This window comes from Microplitis mediator, chromosome 9 (genome assembly GCF_029852145.1).
Source record: "Microplitis mediator isolate UGA2020A chromosome 9, iyMicMedi2.1, whole genome shotgun sequence".
In the NCBI taxonomy this organism is placed as follows: Eukaryota; Metazoa; Arthropoda; class Insecta; order Hymenoptera; family Braconidae; genus Microplitis; species Microplitis mediator.
The window spans coordinates 11,393,491-11,410,781 of record NC_079977.1 but is presented as its reverse complement, the minus strand read 5'-3'; positions in this window follow the sequence as shown (position 1 = coordinate 11,410,781).

Sequence of the window (17,291 nt, the reverse complement as noted above, 5' to 3'; positions counted from 1 at the left end):
GAACATTCTCTTTAGCAAAATCGTAAAACTAACGTACATGGGTCTCATTTCGATGTTAATTAGACACTAATTGGTTTGACAATCAAACATATTTCTTGTAATTCTTTTATAAAATAATATTAACAATGGAACATGATCGTGACTCTAAAAATATAACATTATTCTCATAATTCTCTCAGATATTGAATCTTTTCTTTAATTAAAACAGGAGCATAATACCTCAAGACTTTTGATTCGAACTCGATTAATTATTTATAATAATTATTTCATACCTGATGTCTGGTGAATAAATATCAAGTAACGTCTTACACTGTTTTAAATAATACTTCTGTATCAATAATCTCAATCTGTAGCTTTCCACAATGCCTTGAACTGTAGCGCCATTACTGCACACGTCTACTCGCTTCAAGCGACTAGAGTCGAATGCCCACGTCCGTACTCCTCGAAGGTCTCCCTTCGACTTCTTTCTCTCAATTCTCAATTCCCCAAACTCAATCCTATCGTTATCAATAACTGACCTCTATATTCTAAATTCTTAAATCCAACTCAATCTTTACTATAACGGTAACTGGAGGCTCAAGTCCTCACCAAACGTACTCACTAAACTCATTCTGAGGATGGATATCCTTGGCAGTTGCTCTCCTGGAACAGACTTCAGCTGGGATCATAAAACTTATAAACTAAGTGACCTATGACTTCCTCAGCGGTACAAGTGGTCATGACTTGTCCTCTGAGGCCTATCAGACTAATAATTTAAAAATGACCAAACGGCTTCCACAACAGCAACGGTCACAAAATTACTGTTGAGGCCTGCCAAACCAAAACTCCAAACTGATCCCATTCAGCATCCGTCAAATTCCTTATATACTGGAGCACTAGCATCTCAGCTAGACCTCTGCAATCAACCAAGAAGTCTCAGAGGGATAGAACTAGGTTCTATCATCAGATGATACCGGGTGACTAATTTAAGTCCCGCTCCACGGTAACACTGACTCGTCCACATACTCAAAATACCAAAACTTGAAATCCAAAACTCAAACTTAATCATTTCCCAAACTTTAATCTCAAACCGTATCCCATCAATAATTTTCCATCATTCTAATTCTAATTCTTATTTTCTTTATCCATAACTGTAGCCAAACGTTACTCCATATTTAATTCTTAAACTATAACTTAATCAAAAATCTGTATAAAAATCGTAAATTACTGTAAGCTAAATTATAAGTCTTGAATTACCATGCTCGTAAATACAATAAAATTCGTTGGTGTTTGTGACGTTCACTTTGAGTTGACCCCCATACGAAAAATAACGTCACAATATATATATATATATATATATATATATATATATATATATATATATATATATATATATATATAAATTGTAACGTAATATTTTCTTATACTCAATTAAACCCAATAATTACTCAAAATTCTTAATCAATAAATTTACTCTAAAAAACTCAAAACTCAAATTACACAAAATTGGGCTACGTTACACTTCGCCCATCAATCACCCCTCTCATCTCCTCCAGATCCTGACGGGCGCCAGCCGACTTTTATTTCCCCGGTATCGGCAAACGGTCTAAACGTACACGTACGTTAAAACCTGAAAACTATACCCTTTGGAGATGAGAGACATGACCGGTGGTAGCGGCATGTCCTGGTGCGCTCAGTATGCTAGGTTGTGGAGAGAGGATCGCGGTTCTTTTCATGCGAAAGAAGCCGATTAAATGACCAATATAAAAGACATAAAATAACAAAACAAAACTAAATAAAATACAAAAAAGATGACGTGAGAGCGACGCGGAGGGCCCAAAAGACCCACAGTCCAGTACTCTCGGTACATCACGCAAATAAATACCTGGGCATGACATCGGGAACCTCTCGACGAAGACGAATTACAAAATTTTATACACTACTAAATAAAATATAAAATAATGCGGTAATTTACGACAATTAATTACTACGACAGAACGGCTCCAAGAACACCATACACAGAGCCACAAGCTCCAAAACGACAGCAGTCCACGGTTGCGGTCGAGGTCCACCATGGCGACTCTCCAACTCACTACCGCTTACTCCAAGACTCCAAGCTCGACTACTGGGTCGACTCGTACACGAGCGACGCCAAGTCTCAACTTTTCTCCTCAACGGTAGTCACACAACTGTTTCACGATAATCTCCCACTCTAATTCACTTACTCCACTCCATCTCTTTCAATCCCACATTCTCGCTTCTCCATCAATTCTTACCTTCACAAGCATACAATCCGTGGACTCACGGGCCTTCCCGTAATGTCACTCCCCGTGATATCCAAAGTTAGCGAATTGTTGGCTTCCTCGAGCATCGAAAACGAGGCCTGCCATTCCCCCAATAACCGTACACGTACCCCAGCTAACTTCGGGTACCACCACAAAGGGGCGGCGACATCTCAGTCGCACCTCCGTGATCACCACCGTCAACCCCGAGGGCTAAGCCTAGGCCTAGTCGTCATCACTGGTCGGGAGGCACGTTATCTTGGCCACTGTCCACGACACAGCTAGACATCCCCCGTTAAATCCACGCTCCATCACACAGACACTCCAGAAACATACCCCGTACACTACACGTACTCTATCGCACACTTAACTTACCGTACACATTTATACCCCATATCCTCAACTCATTATTTACTACACTCAACTCAACACACATTCTCACGTTATCTCTCTCTATTACACAGACTCCCACGTACTCCAACCTTCAACCTTCATCCCCTTGGCAATGTAACGTCGCAATATATATATATATATATATATATATATCTATATATATATGTCGGAAAGTCATTACAAGCTTGGGCGTTATCCCGAGTATTGGTCTTAACATTAATATCTCTCAATTTTATTTAAACTATAAACGAATAATAATTATGCAACACAGTGACTTAATATTAAAAGTATTGTTCACAAATAATGAAACTTAGACAAGTAATATAATGAAAATAGTGTCGCACAAATATCAAAATACAATAAATCCTAATTAATGCAATAATTGATTACAAAGGAAATTATAATAATTGTAATACACGACAGTCCCATAATATTTAAATAAAACCCGATCGAATAATTTACAAATACTACGGCAAACTAGGCTCGAGAACGAATTCACGGTCGATAGGATAACTTGAACTCGCACAACGAATGCTCAATCAGAACTGACCGACTCAACTAGTCCAAAAACTCTGTACTCTTCATTAGAAACCTTTTAGTCAAAATGTTTAAAGAAGGACAACAATCTTATTATCTTACTATCTTGTCCTCTGTGTCTTACTATATCCATCCTGGGACCGTGGCTACGTTTGGTGAACAGATGTCACAGCGAGCCTAAGCCTCCCGTAATAAACATAATCTACTTAAGTTGTAAACAACTAGAGCTTAAATTTCATTTAATTGTTACTGTAAAAACTAGTCTCGACTGTTAGGAATTTCCCGTCCAATTGGAAAACCCCATTTTATTCTTTCATCTCCGACACGGCTATCCTGACGATCACGCGTCCTCGAGTGAATCTAAAACGTTTATTTTAAATCAATTATAAATTCCTTGTATTTACTACTATTTACAATGCAACATAATGTACAGATTTTTTTTTTTTATTTCATTGTCCAGTTCAGAAATCCATAGTAGTGTTGAAAGCTTTCAGCAGTATTTCATTAAGATTATATTTTATTTTACTATACGATCTCTTAAGTATGCCTTTCATAATTCCCTTGACTAGTTGTTTCACCATGTTCGTATTTTCGTCCACCATAAATCCTCACACTCAATGACCCCTGCATGCCACGTGCAGTCCGATACTACCATAGTTGTCATAACTAGGTACACTTTTTCAAGCCCCCGCCACACTATCAACTGCCACAGTATGATACGTGTAGTGCGACTTCCAGAAATTCTAGACCCCCGCCACCTCACAAGTTGCCCATCGCCCCCTGATCAAACCACTCCCGGTTTGCAGTTACGACCTACATCCTGGTGCAAGTGGTGCGATCTTTTTTCTGTCATTAGTGCTTGACCTTTCCCCTGGTGGCTCAAGACTCTGCCTCAGAGTCTCTTTCATCAACACTCCCATCTGAAACATCCAACTCGCTAGGAATATGACTTTCCGGCATTTTCCTTAAGTTCTCATGAGTATATTTGTGAGTTCTATTACAGCTTAAAGATTTTAAAGTATACCGATCATTATTGAGAACTTCTACTACCACGAATGGACCTCTGAACTTTGAATCAAGCTTAGTTTGATTTCTTTCTTCGTTTTTATCTAAAACAAAATCACCTAACTTGAATCTAATTACCTTTGCTTTATTCTTATCAAACCTAGACTTATCATATTAAGCATTCTTTTCTATATTTTCAATCGCATCTTGTCTTACATCAGAGATATCGACTTCTTTTTCATTATCATCGACTATTAACCCAAACGGTCGCGCTACTCTACCAATTAACAATTCTAGTGAACTAGCTTTGGTGACACGATTGGTAGTGCAATTCATCGCTAATTGAACCTCATCTATTGCGCCTGTCATGAGCGCCCGTTTGTTTCAACTGTAGTAAACATATTTTTAAGAGTACTCATTACTCGTTCAACCTGACCATATGCCCTACTGGCCCCCGTTGCTATTAACTGTAATTTAATATTTTGAGAGGCACAAAAATCTTGGAACTCTTTGCCGGTAAAACATCTACCTTGATCTGCTATTGAACGAGTGGGTAGACCGAACAAGGATACAGCGCGATTTAAAGCTTTGATGTTATTTGCTGTATCTACTTTTCGAGTATGCCCGGAAAAATAAGCTTTAAAAATTAGTGTCTAAAATCATAACCCGGAACCTGGGTGTCGGCATAGGGAATCCTAACGTTCCAAATAATCAATTTTATAGTACATGTCATAAATTCTTCTCAATATTAAAGTTACAATTATAATAATAATAATAATAATAATAATAATAATAATAATAATAATAATAATAATAATAATAATAATAATAATAATAATAATAATAATAATAATAATAATAATAATAATAATAATAATAATAATATTAATAATAATAATAATAATAATAATAATAATAATAATAATAATAATAATAATAATAATAATAATAATAATAATAATAATAATAATAATAATAATAATAATAATAATAATAATAATAATAATAATAATAATAATAATAATAATAATAATAATAATAATAATAATAATAATAATAATAATAATAATAATAATAATAATAATAATAATAATAATAATAATAATAATAATAATAATAATAATAATAATAATAATAATAATAATAATAATAATAATAATAATAATAATAATAATAATAATAATAATAATAATAATAATAATAATAATAATAATAATAATAATAATAATAATAATAATAATAATAATAATAATAATAATAATAATAATAATAATAATAATAATAATAATAATAATAATAATAATAATAATAATAATAATAATAATAATAATAATAATAATAATAATAATAATAATAATAATAATAATAATAATAATAATAATAATAATAATAATAATAATAATAATAATAATAATAATAATAATAATAATAATAATAATAATAATAATAATAATAATAATAAAAAGCCAGAAACTCAACTTGCGCTGAACAAGTTGGTATTCTAGCTAGTGCAGACACAAACCACTGTTTCATCCCTCCTAGGAGGGATTATTATTATTATTATTATTATTATTATTATTATTATTATTATTATTATTATTATTATTATTATTATTATTATTATTATTATTATTATTATTATTATTATTATTATTATTATTATTATTATTATTATTATTATTATTATTATTATTATTATTATTATTATTATTATTATTATTATTATTATTATTATTATTATTATTATTATTATTATTATTATTATTATTATTATTATTATTATTATTATTATTATTATTATTATTATTATTATTATTATTATTATTATTATTATTATTATTATTATTATTATTATTATTATTATTATTATTATTATTATTATTATTATTATTATTATTATTATTATTATTATTATTATTATTATTATTATTATTATTATTATTATTATTATTATTATTATTATTATTATTATTATTATTATTATTATTTCTTTTTTAAGTTAAATGCTCAGGGGGTTATCCCCGGTAGTCCGACTCTACCGAGGGCCTCACCTGAGCGCCAAATCGTTACTGCTGCGATGCTTCATCAACAAGATGATCAGCATGCGCAGCAGGCCAAGTTTCGTTGCCTTAGGAGACGGAGGGACCCGAGAATAACAGCCTTTTGCATCCTCGATGCCAGAAGCTCAACTTGCGCTGAACAAGTTGGTATTCTAGCCAATGCAGATACAAAAGACTGTTTCATTCCTCCAAGGACGCCAACAATGAGGACGACAAGTTTGACACGGTAGCCGGGGTAAAGTTTGCCAATTTCAAACAGGAGATCCTGATATATCTCGTGTTTGTGCTCTTCTTTAACCGTGATGTTATACTCAGCAGGAGCTGAAAACTCAATGACATAAATGTCACGAGCGGTTTTATCGAAGAGCACAATATCAGGTTTGTTGTGATCTATTTTCCGCGTTGTTGCGAATGGCACGTTCCAATAAATGCGGCAACGGTCATTCTCAACAACTTGCGGAATATCTCCTGGCAGATAAGGCAGCACTGGTGTTTTGTCGATACCGTGCGTATGTCTAAGGTGGTAGTAGAGTACTCGCAGAGCAGCATTATGACGCTGGATGTATGCACTTCTTGCCAGCACAGGACATGCTGACAAGAGATGCATAAGCGTCTCAGGATGTTGCTTACACACCCTACACGATGTGTCGGGTAGCTGCATCTGGAGTACTTTCGCACGGTATTCGAGGGTATTGATTACACCATCTTGGCAGGCAAAAATATATCCTTCGGTCTCGGACATCAGGCCAGCTGACTTAAGGAAGGAAAACGTCAGCTGGGTGGACAAGCCATGGTCACGCACGTGTTTGAAGAACACGCTGTGCATGGACTTGTCCATGTGTGTACTGAGCAGTTTTTGCTGCTCAGCATTCCTGACGACACTCTTAAATTCCTCCTTAGGGAGTTCAATAAGAGGGTTTACTCTTCCGAGACCGAGGGATTTTGCCGCGTACTTTGCTGCCTTATATAAGAACGCTCCCTTCTGCAGATTCTCATGACTATGAACAATCTGCATAAGGAAGTCGTCCTCATCTGCAGTGAAATTGACAACTTCGTATGTTAAACCCAAAACCAAACGATCGTGTAGACACTCCAAGCTCTGTAGACCTCTCCCTCCGATGTGCCGGGAAAGGTATAATCTGGTGACTGAGGATTTAGGGTGCATGCTCCGATTGATATTCATGACTTTGCGTGTCTTGATATCGAGATCTCTGAGCTCTTTTCGGGTCCATTTAAGGACACCGAAAGAGTAGAGTAGTACTGGGACAGCAAGCATGTTAGTTGCAGAGACTTTGTTTTTCCCGGAAAGTTCCGATGACCAGATTTTCCGGAGTCTCCGCCCATACTCGCTGCAGAGAGTCGTTTTGATTTTCGAGACATCCTGCATAGGACTCCCGTCAATCCCTAGATATTTGTACGACTCTCCGGCGTCAAGATGGTCAATGACGCTCCCATCTACTAACTCGATATCTTCGCGCAAATCAGAGCACTTACCCCTCACCAGATTAACGACCGCGCACTTGTCCAACCCAAAAGCCATGCCGACATCCCGTGTATACTCCCCTACGATATTCAAGGCTGTCTGAAGGTGTTCCTCATCAGGCGCATATACCTTCAGATCATCCATGTAGAGTAAGTGGGTGATCGAATATTTCCGATCAGTTGGTGGGCCCACTAAGTATCCACGGGTACGGCGTAGCGCAACAGATATCGGCAGCAGTGAGATGCAAAACAGCAGCGGGCTCAGGGAATCTCCCTGGAAGACACCTCGCTTGTACTGTACAACTTCGGTCACACGTTTGTCGTTGCCACATGAAATGTGGAACCGTGTTCGCCAAAGTTGCATCGTACGCTGTATGCATCCCACTGTATCGCGATTGACCCCAAGGCATTTGAGCAAAAAGAGAATGAGCTCGTGAGATGTTGAGTCGAATGCCTTACGGTAGTCAATCCAGGCCATGGACAGGTTGCGCTGATAGTAGACTGCGTCTTGAATGACACATCGATCTACTAACAGATTCTCTTTGCAACCCGACAGGCCTCTTTTACTGCCACGCTGTTCGTATATCTGCTGCCATACAGGATCTATCTCCTGTAAAATGCGATTGTTCAAGATTTTGGTGAAAATCTTATAAACCGCATTCAAACAGGTGATAGGCCTGTAGTTCTTTGGGTCGGACAAGTCACCTTTCTTAGGGATGAGCACGGTTCGCCCTTCTACAAGCCAGCACGGAATAGGTTTGTTGCCTCTGATAAACGCTGTGTTGCCTCTGATAAACGCTGTAAATATCCGGGCCAGATGGCTGTGGGTAGAAGTAAGTTTCTTCCACCAAAACAAGTTAATGCCATCCGGACCCGGAGCAGCCCAGTTCTTACCGTTATTCAGAGCCAAACGAACTTCTTCCACGCTGACTTCAGGGCTCTCTTCATCAGCATTGTCGTTTCGGTGGCGGCGACAAAATGCCTCGAAGTCGTTGAGAGCTGGAGTGTCACGATTCACGTCTGGTTGATCACCATACAACTCGGACCAGAAAGCTTCTACTCGCTCGATAGATGGGGGATCGCCAGAAACAGATGTCTTAGGTGTCAGAAAGCGTGAAGGACTCAACCGAAACAAAGAGTTATCGGTAAGCCGCTTCAGCTTTTTCTCTAGTGACTTTTTAGCAGTCACCAGAGCCCGCAACCTGTTAAGGGAACCTTCTTTGATGTTAAGAAGATTTTCCTTATTCAGTGTGTGATGTTGATATCGTAGTCCCGCCGCAATACGGCGGACTTTAGGCGTAAACGCTTTACGAGCATTTACGTACTCAATCACACACTGAATGCGGGAGACATGTTTCCGGAGATCATCAATCTTCAGTGAAAGCTGCCCAATGCGACCTCTCATCTTAGCCTCAGGAGAAGAAGTATTATTTCTTGCCGGAGGTAAGAGTGAGGAAGCAGCATCATAGACAGCTTGATTGATGGTGAGTAGAGTAGAATCCTCCTGAATCCGAGTTGATAGCTCGTGGTTTTCCGTGTCAAGTAGATGTTTTGGGTAGTGTATCTTTTTAGAGATACATACTTGCCGTGTGTCAAAATCATTGTCGGCGTCTTCGGAAGAACGGCGTCTCTCCTGATGTAGCTGTGCTGGAAAAGACAGACGGTGAGATACTCGTCTGTTAGATAACAGTGATCGTCGTGTTCGCCGGAGATGAGAGGCATAATCACGCAGATGTTGTTGTGAAAAATGGCTATGGTTAGGGTGCATATCGCTCCAGAGAGCATGCATCCTGGCCATGTAACCTCTCCGCTCCGGTTCACTGTTATTATAGCACATCAGGAGATCGACTCGTAATTCCTCCGTCCACCTAAATGCAGTCCGTTGTTCGCCAGGGTCGTCATCATTCGGAATCTCGGTGCTCCGCCCAGCTAGTGGGTAGCCCTCATCCGAGAAGGGCCGGTTGTGGGGAGCACTTCTGTGTTCAGGATTGTCTTGAACTCAGTTTACTTCACATTGGGGAGTTAACCCAATGCGAAGGTTGTTGTGCGCTTAGTAGGTCAGTAGATGGAGGGCTGACCTATCTAGCCCACGGTGCGCCACGGAGTAATCAAAATCTCCGCTGGCCGCACAACATGCACCGTGGGCGTTTATTATTATTATTATTATTATTATTATTATTATTATTATTATTATTATTATTATTATTATTATTATTATTATTATTATTATTATTATTATTATTATTATTATTATTATTATTATTATTATTATTATTATTATTATTATTATTATTATTATTATTATTATTATTATTATTATTATTATTATTATTATTATTATTATTATTATTATTATTATTATTATTATTATTATTATTATTATTATTATTATTATTATTATTATTATTATTATTATTATTATTATTATTATTATTATTATTATTATTATTATTATTATTATTATTATTATTATTATTATTATTATTATTATTATTATTATTATTATTATTATTATTATTATTATTATTATTATTATTATTATTATTATTATTATTATTATTATTATTATTATTATTATTATTATTATTATTATTATTATTATTATTATTATTATTATTATTATTATTATTATTATTATTATTATTATTATTATTATTATTATTATTATTATTATTATTATTATTATTATTATTATTATTATTATTATTATTATTATTATTATTATTATTATTATTATTATTATTATTATTATTATTATTATTATTATTATTATTATTATTATTATTATTATTATTATTATTATTATTATTATTATTATTATTATTATTATTATTATTATTATTATTATTATTATTATTATTATTATTATTATTATTATTATTATTATTATTATTATTATTATTATTATTATTATTATTATTATTATTATTATTATTATTATTATTATTATTATTATTATTATTATTATTATTATTATTATTATTATTATTATTATTATTATTATTATTATTATTATTATTATTATTATTATTATTATTATTATTATTATTATTATTATTATTATTATTATTATTATTATTATTATTATTATTATTATTATTATTATTATTATTATTATTATTATTATTATTATTATTATTATTATTATTATTATTATTATTATTATTATTATTATTATTATTATTATTATTATTATTATTATTATTATTATTATTATTGTTGTTGTTGTTGTTGTTGTTGTTGTTGTTGTTGTTGTTGTTGTTGTTGTTATTTCTTTTTTTAAGTAAATGCTCAGGGGGTTATCCCCGGTAGTCCGACTCTACCGAGGGCCTCAGCTGAGCGCCAAATCGTTACTGCTGCGATGCATCATCAACAAGATGATTAGCATGCGCAGCAGGCCAAGTTTCGTTGCCTAAGTAGACGGAGGGATCCAAGAATTACAGCCTTTTGCATCCTCGATGCCAGAAGCTCAACTTGCGCTGAACAAGTTGGTATTCTAGCCAATGCAGATACAAAAGACTGTTTCATTCCTCCAAGGACGCCAACAATGAGGACGACAAGTTTGACACGGTAGCCGGGGTAAAGTTTGCCAATTTCAAACAGGAGATCCTGATATATCTCGTGTTTGTGCTCTTCTTTAACCGTTATGTTATACTCAGCAGGTGCTGAGAACTCGATGACATAAATGTCACGAGTGGTTTTATCGAAGAGCACAATATCAGGTTTGTTGTGATCTATTTTCCGAGTTGTTGCGAATGGCACGTTCCAATAAATGCGGCAACGGTCATTCTCAACAACTTGCGGAATATCTCCTGGCAGGTAAGGCAGCACTGGTGTTTTATCGATACCGTGTGTATGTCTAAGGTGGTAATAAAGTACTCGCAGAGCAGCATTGTGACGCTGGATGTATGCACCTTTTGCCAGCACAGGACATGCTGACAAGAGATGCATAAGCGTCTCTGGATGTTGCTTACATACCCTACACGATGTGTCGGGTAGCTGCATCTGGAGTACTTTCGCACGGTATTCGAGGGTATTGATTACACCATCTTGGCAGGCAAAAATATATCCTTCGGTCTCGGACATCAGGCCAGCTGACTTAAGGAAGGAAAACGTCAGCTGGGTGGACAAGCCATGATCACGCACGTGTTTAAAGAACACGCTGTGCATGGACTTGTCCATGTGTGTACTGAGCAGTTTTTGCTGCTCAGCATTCCTGACGACACTCTTAAATTCCTCCTTAGGGAGTTCAATAAGAGGGTTTACTCTTCCGAGACCGAGGGATTTTGCCGCGTACTTTGCTGCCTTATATAAGAACGCTCCCTTCTGCAGATTCTCATGACTATGAACAATCTGCATAAGGAAGTCGTCCTCATCTGCAGTGAAATTGACAACTTCGTATGTTAAACCCAAAACCAAACGATCGTGTAGACACTCCAAGCTCTGTAGACCTCTCCCTCCGATGTGCCGGGAAAGGTATAATCTGGTGACTAAGGATTTAGGGTGCATGCTCCGATTGATATTCATGACTTTGCGTGTCTTGATATCGAGATCTCTAGGCTCTTTTCGGGTCCATTTAAGGACACCGAAAGAGTAGCGTAGTACTGGGACAGCAAGCATGTTAGTCGCAGAGACTTTGTTTTTCCCGGAAAGTTCTGATGACCAGATTTTCCGGAGTCTCCGCCCATACTCGCTGCAGAGAGTCGTTTTGATTTTCGAGACATCCTGCATAGGACTCCCGTCAATCCCTAGATATTTGTACGACTCTCCGGCGTCAAGATGGTCAATGACGCTCCCATCTACTAACTCGATATCTTCGCGCAAATCAGAGCACTTACCCCTCACCAGATTAACGACCGCGCACTTGTCCAACCCAAAAGCCATGCCGACATCCCGTGTATACTCCCCTACGATGTTTAAGGCTGTCTGAAGGTGTTCCTCATCAGGAGCATATACCTTCAGATCATCCATGTAGAGTAAGTGGGTGATCGAATATTTCCGATCATCATCATCATCATCATCATCATCATCATCATCTACATCATCATTTTCTAAGTTCAAATATCAATACTTCCTGCATAGACAACAAATCTTAATCTTTATCCTTTAGTTATTTACGTTTCAATTATAAATTAAAAAATTACTATTCAGAATGAAAGCACTTGCTGATCACTTTATCACTATAAAACTTGTCATTTCTCAATTAATATAGTTCTTTTTTTTTGTTGTTGTGTGTTTAGTGTAACAAGACAAATTTAGTGGATAAATTTATCATAACAACAAAATATTCTTTCGAATTATTTTGCTACTTAATTTACCTGCTATGTTTATATGCACAGTATGCCAATGTATGCTGGTCTTGGGTATGGGATGTAGCTCGATTTGAGTTTTACCTGAGCGCGACTTAAAAAAGTTTGCAAGCAAAAGAGTTGTCTGTCAATTTACGAACATATTTCGTAATTTCTTTAAACCCGTAATATTTGCAGACCTTATCAAGTGTTTTCTCCCATCCCAAGTGCATAATTGACTCGTGCACATGAATAATCACTGACCACCTAAAGACACGTGGTACGATCAGTAAACAGCGAGTGTTTCACCGCTGACTGCCAGTCAGTTGATAAGAGAAAAATAATTTTTTTCTTTATCGGGACTGAATTTTAAATGAAAAATCCTTAGCCGTTCGTTTAACTGTTGGCAGTCAGCTGACTGCCAGTCAGTTGATAAGTGCGAAATAATTTTTTTTTAATAATTGCAAAACTTGATTTTCTTAAAAAAATCCTTTGTTATTTTTTAAACTGGTAGCAGTCAGCTGACCGTTTGTCAGTTAATAACAAAATAAAAATCAGTATTTTTTGCAGGACTCTATTTTTGCGAAGAGATCAAAAATTAAATAATTAAAAATTCTATTCGCGTGCATCTCGCGTTGTGAAAGCCGCTGAACGACAGCTGAGCGCTCACGCGGTGAAGCTTCCCCCAGAGTTTTCACCCCACTTTACTGGTTCGTGCTAATGCTCTCTTCTGATTGGCTACCGTTTTTAATTAATAACAATTTACCTGTTCGTCAGGTAAAAAAAAAACGGCAGAGGACTTTTCGTCCCAGAATTTGTTCCTCTATCTGGCCTTCAAGTTTGGGCTGGAACTTTTGGGACACCCTGTATACACACTTATCCAAAAAATTAAATGAACAAGAAAATTTTATAAATTTTTTAGTGATTTTCGGAAGGCTGTATTTTCGTGAAAAATGATCGTATCGAAAAAATAAAAAAAGCAAATTGAAGCTTGAAATCTCTAGTTTGAAGATCTTTCAGCAAAATATTTTTTTGAGCCACGGTTTTTGCGGAATCAGAAGAAAAAGGTCGAGACAAAATTTTTCTAAATTTTTTGGTTTCGTTTATTAGGTCTACGGGGCCGGGAAAATTTTTTTCAAAAAAACGAATTCATGGCTTGTTTAGGAAATTTATTTAGCTACAATTTGCCTTTTTTGTTTCTCCGTACGACAATTTGCTGCTGAGATATCAGCCTTCAAATGAAAAAGGATCCTGTTGTCTTTGATTATTGATATCTCAGCAAGAAATGGTCACACAGTAATTTAAAGGGCAGTTTAATAAACTTGAATAAATCCCCTACAAGCTCCATTTTTGATTTTTTAAAAAACATATTTTTTTTCATCCTTGATATCCATTTGAAAAATCTTTAAAAAATGGCCATTTTCTGGGTTTTTAGTCGACTCATCGCTACTCTGCAAATATTGATAAAAAAAATAATGTTGCCAGGTAATTTTACTGCCTAATGTACCCCCAAAAACCCTGGAAATTTTCAGATGGATCCATTAAACCGTTTGTCCGGTCCGATTGCTCAAAGTTTTACAAAACAATCAAAGGAACAAGTTTTGTTCCTTAATTTGTGTAATCATTACCAAAATGAAAAAATTAATTTTTTTTGGAATTTCTTTCATTTTTGCGTTAGTTATTCAGTAAATGTAAGGTAAAGAAAAAAAAAAAAAATTTTTCCGAAAAACGAAAAAAAAAAATAACCTCCCGAATAAAACATAAAAAAAAAAATTGAAAAAAATTCTTGTTTGGTCTCGTTTTTTGGAAAATTTCTTTTTTTTTTCCTCCTTACCTTACATTTACTGAATAACTAACGCAAAAATGAAAGAAAATCCAAAAAAAAATTAATTTTTTCATTTTGGTAATGATTACACAAATAAAGGAACAAAACTTGTTCCTTTGATTGTTTTGTAAAACTTTGAGCAATCGGACCGGACAAACGGTTTAATGGATCCATCTGAAAATTTCCAGGGTTTTTGGAGGTACATTAAGCTGTAAAATTACCTGGCAACATTATTTTTTTTATCAATATTTGCAGAGTAGCGATGAGTCGACTAAAAAACCAGAAAATGGCTATTTTTTAAAGGTTTTTCAAACGGATATCAAGGATGAAAATAAATATGTTTTTTGAAAAATCAAAAATGGAGCTTGTAGGGGATTTATTCAAGTTTATTAAACTGCCCTTTAAATTACGGTGTGACCATTTCTTGCTGAGATATCAATAATCAAAGACAAAAGGATCCTTTTTCATTTGAAGGCTGATATCTCATTAGCAAATTGTCGTACAGAGAAACAAAAAAAAGCAAATTGTAGCTAAATAAATTTCCTAAACAAGCCATGAATTCGTTTTTTTGAAAAAATTTTTCCCGGCCCCATAGACCTAATAAACGAAACCAAAAAATTTAGAAAAATTTTGTCTCGACCTTTTTCTTCTGATTCCGCAAAAACCGTGGCTCAAAAAAATATTTTGCTGAAAGATCTTCAAACTAGAGATTTCAAGCTTCAATTTGCTTTTTTTATTTTTTCAATACGATCATTTTTCACGAAAATACAGCCTTCCAAAAATCACTAAAAAATTTATAAAATTTTCTTGTTCCTTTAATTTTTTGGATAAGTGTATATATTGTTCAATTATCAATTTTCTATTTTTTAATTGATTATGAATTATTAAATATTTAATTTTGAAAATTATAAACATTTCTATAATAAATACACAAAGTTAATAAAAATTCTCTGAGTAAAATATAAAGCGAAAATTGCATTGAGAAAATAATAAATATTTTTAAAATGAATAAATTTAAATTAAAGTATATAATTTATTATTAAATTTATTTTTAAAATATTTAATAACTAATAATAAATATTTGAAATTCAGAATCGTATGTTATGTATGATTTTTATTTTGTATAAATTACGTCGTATATATTTATTATTCTCTAAATGTTATTTTTAATAATTATATACATATATATATATATATATATATATTAGGGTGGCCCAAAAAAACCGACAATATTTTTTTTTTGAGTCTCTTATAGAAATTTGTTGGTTCAAGATGTTTTAAGAAGCCTCTCCAAAAATCAGCTCGATAAAAAATTTTCAAGAGGTCGCTCACGAATTTTGAAAATATCAAAAATGATCGAAATTCAGATTTTTTTGTTCTAAATTTCTTCTTTCTCGTGGCAGCTATAGTTTACATTTATGAAATCATGACTACGCTGAAAATTTAAGCCCAAATTTAAAATATTTAAACGTCGCTCAAGAATTTTTAATGTTTTCGAGTACTGTCTCTTGAATGTTTTCGAGCGACCCTTGAATATTAATAATAAAGCTTTTCAATTTTTTCACCATCAATTTGTATCATAATGGATAAAAATACAACCCGAGATATATAAATAATAAGTTATTTACATACTTTTTTATTTTTTCATTCAATTTTTAGGTTTTTTTGCTCATTTAAAACTTACCTAATTTTATTGTTTAAGACTGTCCTGTATATTTTTGGTTATGCAAAAGTTATATTTTAGTGAAATGACAATAATTGAGTTATAAAATAATACAAGAACTAATTCAACGTATTAGTTACATATTATGTTAATATTCAAAATTCTTGAGTGCCGTTTAAATATTTAAATTTTGGGCTGATATTTTCAGCGTAGTCATGATTTTATAAATCTAAACTATAGCTGCCACGAGAAAGAAGAAATTTGCAACAAAAAAATCCGAATTTCGATCATTTTTGATATTTTCAAAATTCGTGAGCGACCTCTTGAAAATTTTTTATCGAGCTGATTTTTGGAGAGGCTTCTTAAAACATCTTGAATCAACAAATTTTCATAAGAGTCTCAAAAAAAAATATAGTTGGTTTTTTTGGGCCACCCTAATATATATATATATATATATATATATATATATATATTTGTTCAAATCTCCCGCTCTCAGTTATTACTTTCTCACCGTCGATATCTTATCGCCCGTATTACCGATCAGTCATCCACTATAGGCGGCTGCGCTAGTCGCGTTCTCATACAAAAGACCGCTGGAGTGGGAATGAAGAAGACGGATGTGCTGTCTCTCTCACTCTTCAACGCTCTCTCTCACTCATTCAGTTACAGTGATTTCATGGCTGACGCCTCGTGCTCTCATGAATCTTACCGTAATATCCTCATCTTTTGCGATCGCATAAAAGTAATCAGTGTATTTATCTCATAATAATTCATAGT